The sequence below is a fragment of the Apium graveolens genome, chromosome 3, assembly GCF_009905375.1.
Source record: "Apium graveolens cultivar Ventura chromosome 3, ASM990537v1, whole genome shotgun sequence".
Classification (NCBI taxonomy): domain Eukaryota; kingdom Viridiplantae; phylum Streptophyta; class Magnoliopsida; order Apiales; family Apiaceae; genus Apium; species Apium graveolens.
In genome coordinates this window covers 85,103,968-85,112,155 of record NC_133649.1, presented here as the reverse complement: position 1 = coordinate 85,112,155, position 8,188 = coordinate 85,103,968, and the positions used below count along the sequence as shown (strand labels likewise).

At 31.6% G+C, this 8,188-nt stretch overlaps 1 long non-coding RNA gene across 2 annotated transcripts; it reads left to right on the top strand.

The window, feature by feature from the left end:
- Positions 1-3,500: 3,500 nt before the first annotated feature.
- On the top strand, positions 3,501-6,888 carry LOC141710808 (uncharacterized). 2 transcript variants are annotated; one of them, XR_012571067.1, is made up of 5 exons: positions 3,501-3,742; positions 5,061-5,119; positions 5,282-5,349; positions 6,050-6,278; positions 6,587-6,888. It is a non-coding gene; the product is annotated as an uncharacterized LOC141710808 (long non-coding RNA). The 2 variants fall into 2 exon arrangements; XR_012571066.1 differs by lacking the exon at positions 6,587-6,888 and having other exon boundaries at positions 6,050-6,364.
- Positions 6,889-8,188: the final 1,300 nt, after the last annotated feature.

Sequence of the window (8,188 nt, the reverse complement as noted above, 5' to 3'; positions counted from 1 at the left end):
TTCTATCAATTTAAAATTTTAGTTCATATTTAGTTCTATATTATTCTAATTGATATTTTAGACTAAAATCAATTTACACAAATTATATATAATTAGTTGAATTTAGTTGATATAATGTGCCTCGGATTAATATTATATTAAGCATAATTCATATCATATTAATATGAACCAAAAATTAACTTTTACTAAACATAATTATTACTTATTATTTTTAAAACACACATAAAATGATCAATAAAACTATATGTTCAATCAATACTATTGTATTTTATAAATAGCTCTTATAGTTTATCGATAAGGTAATAACCCCTCTAAAATAATATTTTTGTTAAGTTTCCAACATAATAAAGATATTGTATTTTTATTTTCAAAAACTATAAAATCGCTATAATAATATTTAAAAAACTATGAACATATACGTGTATTAATATAATTATCATGAAGTCGTATCATTTAAAAAAAGTAGATATAAAAAAAATTAATGAAATAATTAAAAATTTTAATTCAAAATATTTTTGTTTAAAAATTTATAGTCATAAAAAAATTGTACATTATCGGTGCACGGTTTTAAGCTAATTTTATTAAAAAAATAGAATAACAAATCTTGCACGGCGCATAATTGAAAGCATACGTGTGTGTTGGATAGGCGGTACGAGGGGGAACAGATATAGATACAAAATCAAGCAAGGCATGCACGATGGTAGTTGGATGAAGGAAGAGAGAGAAGAAGAGAAAATGGCTAATTTTAGCAAACTCCCAACTTCCTCCTTCACCATTTACTACAACTGGCATGGGGACTTTGGCAAGGACCAACCGGGACTTCTTCACTTATCCTCACTAACCATATGTCAATATTCATTTTATTTTTAGGCGACTTTTAAATTAAAAAAAATAGGATAAAATAGACCACACATAACTGACTGACGTCGAATTGGCGGTATTGGCGTATTAAAACCGACCACAACGGTTGGTCGTTTATATAATGAAAGAAACGACGTAGTTTTAATAATGTGGCACAGTTAAAACCAACCACTTTCAAAAAAATGTACCCGTTATAGACAGGTGTCGATTTACAGCAATATTTATAACCGACTGTTGTCGGTCGGTTATACCATGTCTTTTTTTATATGTTATATATCTCATTTCTTCAAATTCAGCAAAATATAAAAAAAAACTAAGAGGAAGAATAATATTGAAAAGAATTGAAGTGGAGGAGTCATATAGAAATTGTAAGTTCTTCTCATTTATTGTAATCAACATGTGTGTGTGTGTGAAAATACTTATAACTTACTCGCATCTTTAGCCGCCTCCCCTCCTCTGTCCCCTCTCCTAGGGTTTGTCAATTTTCAAGTAAATCGAGGGGCTTCTACTGGTTTTCTCCAGTGGAAAGCCCCAATCCCATCATTTTTTATTCTCGTTGATTTCTTTTCAATAAAATCCAATTTTTTTGGGTATTTGTGTGTCTCTCCTCTTGGAGTGTGTATTTGTCTCTCCTTTTGGAGTGTTTGTTATGTTTTTGCTTAGTCATGCTTGGGTTAATCTGGCTACTTTGAAAATGATTTATGTGGTTTTGTGGGAGATCTGTTTTTCGTGCATTAAATTTGGGCTGGTGCCGATTATTACAAGAGCTTACTTTTCACAACTAAAATATGTTCATCTTTTGAGATCTTTCACCCTCGGCTTGTCTATAGCTGGTTTTTGGCATGTAGATAGCTTGGGTGCTTCTGAACAATGGGCTACAGGTGGTGCGTATGTGAAGGTCATTTGTGATATTACTAGTTCCAGGATTGGTGCATGTATGATCGATCAGAAAGCTATTTTAATCTTTTTTCATTCAAAGAATCGTGAGATTCATGATGTTAAACAGTCTGAAAACATAAGCGACTATTTGCTTAACTCGTTTATTTGTTTAATCCTGACTGTGTTTTTTTCGATGGGAGTTTTGTTCCTATTGAAATTAAGTTGTAATTTTGGTTGATGCAATTTATAAAAAGCATTTTGTCAAAAAAAAACATGTGTGTGTGTGTTTTGTATGTATTAAATGTTGTTAATTTTTTATGAAATGCATGTTAAATTATTTGTTAAATATGTTTTTTATGTTAAAAACATATTATTGTAGATTGAAAACCATTGATCGAAGTTGGATTGGTAATCAATTGTAAAGTGATAAAATTAATTAACTCTGGAATATAGAATTGGTGTAAAAAAAATTTAAAATTTGCTCGCGAAAATGGAATGGAAGAAGATGGTACAATGAAGTGTCCTTGTAAACGTTGTAAAAATTTGAATTGGTTAAATATTGATGATGTTAGATTTCATTTGCTTGCTAAATGAATGCTTGAGGGTTATACCGTGTGGATGTCACACGGTGAAAAAATATGAAGAAATCGTAGTCGAACATCACATCATCGTTGTTGTGTTCGGGAACCTCTGAAAGTAGAAGAACCAGTAGATTTGAATACGATGTTACATGATATTGCCGGTGAAAATTATGAAGTTTATGACACCACGAATACCTATTTATTCCAGCAATACAAAGTACACAAGATTAATCTTTATCACAAAATTATTGGAATTAAAAAATAACTCACATTGTCGTAATAAAACTTTTGATAGTTTGTTTAAACTTCTTATGGATGTGTTACCACAAAACATATATTACCCGAAACTTATTATGCAATGAAAAAATTATGAAGGGATTTGAGGGTTGAATATGAAAAAATTGATTTATGTGAGAATGATTCACTACACCATAGATGGCCTATCGCAATGGTTTAATCATGCATGTTACAAAATTATGTTACCTTAGGTGTGCTCATCTTAACCTACAGCAACATAGTATTTTGATGTTACCCTAGCCTTTATAACATGTTACTATAGTTTCAAAGTGTTACATATGAGTAACATGTAGGAATTTATGTTACAATAGGGTGTTAATGAATAAAAAAGTAGTACATTTTACAAACAATTAAATATATATAATTATTTGACATGAAAATTAATCAATTTTATAATATAATTAAGCAAAAATATTAATATTAGTTAAGATTGATAAAATATATATATTTTAAAATTTTATAAACTGTATTAATCAACAATTGATAATTTTTTATCAATAAAAAATTTAAAAACAATTAAAAGTTAAAATTTATTATAAAAAAGAGTTTAAATTTGCTGTATTAAATTATTTAATTTTAAATTAAAATTGTAACTTGAGTTTGTAAATTATTGCAAGTGATATTATCTTTATATAAAAATTATTTAGTACTGATTTATAACAGAAATTTTTTTCTCTAAAAAAGAGAGTGAATTGGACAGGTGGACAATTATTTGGGCCAAAATGGAGAAGCGGGCTAAAATTTGGACGAGCGGAAATTTTTTAGACGAGCGGCAATTTTTTTTGGAGAAGTCAAAATACCCCCTTTCACTCTCATCACTAACAAAAATCGCTCTCTCTCTCTCTCAGCTCATTCTCTCTCAACTATGTGTGGCATTTTCTACATTCTTTCAGTTTTATGGGTAAATTAAAATCGATTCCATTCATTTTAAGAGATAAACTTTCAAAGATCGATGGATATGGGGGCTGCTTAACCAATTGGAGCTTCAAAACAAACTAGGGTTTTTATATTTGAATTGGGGGTTTCATCCTTTCCTGGTTCTGCATAACCAGGACGATACTCACTGGTGTGAGAGCAAGTGGCCTCCGTGTATAAGGATGTTCTCATGCCATCATTCCAATTATGTAAGGCTATTTTTATTATGTATAATTGCTGAAATTTTATTCTGTATTATATTATATATTGACCTGTGGGATGCAGTAGACACTTACATGAGATATATGATTTTGCTGCAATCTTGATAGTTATCAGTTGTCTTGAGTAAAACTATAAGTTCTCTCCAGCTATATCAAAATTTTGTTTGTTGTTTTACTATAATGATAGTTATATCTTAATCGTTGCTTATTGATTAGTATGTGTTTTTTACTTTTGTCTCACGACAGTAAATTCTTCAAAGTTATTGCAAATGATTATATTTTTATGGATGGGGAAGTGTTGACTCTGCGAAATCTATTCGATATATTTATGATTGTATATCTATAGTGAGCCTATAGAATATTTTCTTTCTCTTTTTCTCATTCTAGTAACAAAGCCAAAGTTGTCTTTACTGAATTTCGTAACATCTGTTTTGCCTAAGCTCCCTGCGCCTTTCTTGTTATTTTATTAACCAAGTGCAGCTATCTTGTTAAATATTGAAACATCAGTTCTAAATATAATTCATATATTTAAGCTACAGACTGTCTCCCTGATCATTAAGGCTCTTGCATGATGTTCAATGCTGGTAATCATTTATGTGGAAACGAAAGTTTACATTCATGAATTCCGCTGGTTTGTTAGGTTCGGAGTCATCTATGTTTTGGTAGGGATGTTGTGATGCTAAATCTCGTTTTATCTATGAAGTATTTTTACACCGGGTTGGTACCATCTTTTACAGATCAAAATTCCTAGTTTCTAAGAGATGATTGCAGTGTATAGCGTCTGTCCTAGTCTAAATATTTCCTCTGTACAACTCAGTCACGTGTAGATATATCATATATTCATATGTGTTGCCTCTTAAGAATTTTAGAAACATATACTTCTCTAGTTCTCTTAATACAAAATTTAGTTCATAAACGTGTAAATAAATTGGCACTCCTGGTTCAGTTACTAATTTCCCACAAATTTCCTTGCTATTATCTATTTTATCTTGCATAATAGACAGAGTCAATTTACAACATATTGACTTTAATTATGATATTATATGAAACTTTATTTTTTGGGTCAGTTTTACTTCTTGCGAAATGTACAACGCAATATTTTTATTGTTTAAAAATCTACATGAATTTTATTTTTTGAAATTTTAAATGCTTTGTTTAATTTTTTGAAGACTAAATGAGACTTTTTCTGGTTATGGTTGTGTATCGGCATAGGAGTTAACTTTTTCCAAATTGATCAAGTCACCATCTCAGATTTGTAATTATGTATTGTCTATCTCACTTTCTGAAAAATGCTGTTTGATTACAGGTTATGTTGGAGATAATGCTGCAACTGCTGAAACCTTGACTCAGATGGATTCGTACAAGGTTGTTTTATAGTTTATGCATGCATAAATGTAAATAAGGCTTATACCATTTCAGTTGATAGTTTGTGCACACATAATTGTAAATCTTAATCAGTTGCAGCTGCAACTTCATGTTTACATTCATTGTATTGATTTTATCTAATGGAGGTAGAAAATATTGCAGGTTCTCTCTGCGGAGCTAGAGCATTTAATTCACTCAATTCTCGGTGTTGCTGATGTAGCACTAATCCCGTAAGTATCTGTATTTATAACACACATCTCCAGTAAATAATGCTCAGTTATGCATGTATCCCTTAAAAGCCGATTCCATGTATTTTCTACTAGTCCTTGTAATCCGTGCATGTAACTACTAGGCCTTGTAATCTCTGCATGGTTTTATACTTTTTAGGTGTAATTGCCAGAAACTTGATGTTAACCACTAACTTGTTCTTCTACCCTGCCATCTTTGAAGAATTTTATGCATTTATACACTCTTCTATTGTTGTTTGCTTCCATCTTGTAGAATGAACTGCTGATTCTTGTTTCATCTCAGTTGGTATTGATAATTGCAGTTATCACCGTCCCTCCCTCCCTCCCTCTCTCTCTAACCCTTGTTAATCTCTCTCTCCCTCTCTCTCTGTATATATATATGTGTATTATTACTGAAAGTTGTATACTTATACGATGAATCTGAAAGTTTGTACTCAACGTGACTCATGTCCTTAAGCATTATCTATTTTAATATAACTCGGAAGTTAATTGTAGCACAACAGGGAATATAAAGATTTTTTTTATTGTTTCAATAATTTGTTTAGTTGCAAATAAAGCTAATTGGCTAGTTGGATGGTGGTATAGAAAGAGTTATCCATTTATTCGTACTCAAAAGATTTGTTTAATTAACTTTATTTATGAAGCTTCCGGAAGCATACTCATCCCTCCCTAATGTTGGCAGAACTACTCCGAATCAAGAGGTCATAATTTCATTTTGAATGTATATTATGATGAGGTTGAAGCCAGCAAGTATGATGGGATAGTGATACCAGGAGGACGTGCTCCCGAATATCTTGCAATGGATAAATCTGTGCAGGAGTTGATGAAATCTCTTTCCAATTCTGGAAAGCCAATTGCCACTGTATGCCACAACCAGTTGATATTATGAACACCAGTTGCCACTGTAGCAGGTTTTCGTATTCTATTTTCCCCCATTTTTTATTATTTTTATTTGTTTCTAATTTGCGGATTTTTCTGGCTGAGGATTGGTAAGCAACATCCTTTTTTCATCGCCTACATTATGTATGTGTTGTGCTTGTGTTTAATTAGCAAAAAAACAGTCAAGAGAATGCATTCTTTTTTCTTTTACTTAACTAAAATGGAATAAGAATCTAATAAAAAATTAAAAGAATATTATTAAAATGCAATTGGTCTTTTATATTTAAACATTAAATCTTGTGTATCTATATCAATTTAACAAAAAAAAAACAATTCTCAGGGGTGAAAGTGGGGAGTTACGTGTTGGTGTGAGGAGGCATATGACACAACTAAACAATATGCCATCTTCTATTATATCTACCCACAGCATGCATCTGGGTGTTCTTGCTACTGCATCTCAAGCAATTTCAACTGGAACCTTTTTTCTGTTTTCTATAAATCAAGGTTTTTCTACCAACTTATGTTCTTGCTAGATGGTACTTTTTGGGATCTTGCACATTACTGACTCTTTAACATTTTAAGTATTGAATAACAATCCATGAGATGTGTTTTTCTTCCTTGTGAATTTGTAATAGTTTAAACTCCCACTTATCATGTTAGTTTCAGGATGCCTATTTTCTATAATTATTCTAAAATCTCTAGACTCACATGGCTGTGAATGGAGGAATGTGCTTAAAAGGTAGTGACAGGCAGGTTGACTGTTTATATCTTTGATGGATGGATTAGTTTTAAGACCCTTTTTCCATTCCCACTATCCATAGGTGTATTTGTTACATTTTCATAATCCATTGAGGCTTCTTCATGCATAAGATATCCAAAATTTGACTTTACTGAAATATTTACAACTTTCTATGCATATATGCTTTGATTTAACTTCTAAATTCTGATCAATTATGGTACTAGTGTTGCTGAAGCTGTCCGGGCCAAACATTAAATTCTGTGTGTGCCTGTTGTTCATGTTGATGCAGCAAAAAATGCTAGCTAGATGGGGAGATACATTTGCATCATTGAGTTTGCAGGCAATGTTGTATGTATATATGCATCACGTTTGTAAAATAGTAGTTGTTATAGAATATAGAAGTACAATACTTTTGCATGGGGTATATATAAGGTATTGTATGGCCTAACCTTTGTTTTTTTTCTCATTTCAGCTTTAACAACTATATATTTGTTGATGAATGCATATGTGTCAAGTTCTCGGCTTCTAGTCCTAGCAGGATGTGGATCAAGTTTTGGGATGTAGATTAGTTGGTTGTATTGGTTAAATTTATTGTGATTTCTGTAGATTGTAGACTGGTTATGAATGTAGTTGAGATTATGAAATTTGGAATATATTAGATTAATGTAATATAATTTCAAATTTTGCAGTCGATTTCACACTTTCTGATATTAGTTTTTTTTCATTTTTCTTCCTGATAAATTGTTACAGTAGCTTCATAAAGTGTTAGAGTAGGTTCAAAGTGTTACCCCTGGTACAAATTTGATACTACCACTATTGGGCTCACATGCCACGTCACCACTGGGGAACCTACATGCCACGTCATCATTGTGGACCCACTGGTGGGTCCCATTTTTTTTGGAAAATCTAAGTGCAAAGGTAACATACATAATGTGATACTATAGACACAGATTGATGTTACCTTTGACTGCTATTGTAACATAAATGTCAATGTTACACCAGGGTAAACGTAATGTTACCTTAGGGGCCAAAGGTAACTCGAAAAAAAGCAACTTAATTTTTATGTTACCTTAGGCCTTTTTATGGCTGTGGTAACACTTTTTTGGGCCTGTTGTAACATTTTCATGGTGTTGCTGTAGGCCATTTATGGTGTAGTGATTGTATGTTATTTTATGGAGATGACAAGGATAAAGTTGTGTGTGA